The sequence below is a fragment of the Arachis duranensis genome, chromosome 5, assembly GCF_000817695.3.
Source record: "Arachis duranensis cultivar V14167 chromosome 5, aradu.V14167.gnm2.J7QH, whole genome shotgun sequence".
NCBI classification, from domain to species: Eukaryota; Viridiplantae; Streptophyta; class Magnoliopsida; order Fabales; family Fabaceae; genus Arachis; species Arachis duranensis.
In genome coordinates, this window is record NC_029776.3 from 9,065,022 (window position 1) to 9,065,578 (window position 557).

The window sequence follows — 557 nt, forward strand, 5'->3', positions numbered from 1 at the left end:
TATCACTTCCAACAAAATATCTTTATTAACCTTTTTCTTAATCTGATCATTAGAAAACACGTTACTCAAAATTGGATAGCATTTTTAAATAAGAATTTACTATTCTGGATGAACTTTGATTTTGCTAGTTTTTTACAGTAGTTAAATAGTAAAAAAAGAAAAAGGCAAATAGGTAGTTATGTAAAATGACTCAAATTAAATGCACTAATTTAAAAAAAAAAAAAGAGAGAAAGTCAAATAATAGTCAATATGTGTGATTGAAGTTGGCCACGTAGACTCAGGTGGAGAGCGGGTTGTTGGGAACAAATTTAGCGTGGATGGTTGCTGGTTGTCCTCTCTCGTTTTGTACAACAGCCGACGAAAAATCTAAAAGCATCATAAACAGGCTCAACGCAAAGAAAAAAAAAAGAAAATAAATTAAATTACAATGAACGGAGGGAATATGATTTATTAAAGGGAATAGAGAGAGAGAGGGTATCCATAGCAGCAGCAGAATCATCGGCCATGTCAACCACAGCGGCGGGCGCCGCCGCCTCGTCCTTCATGGCGGTGATCCA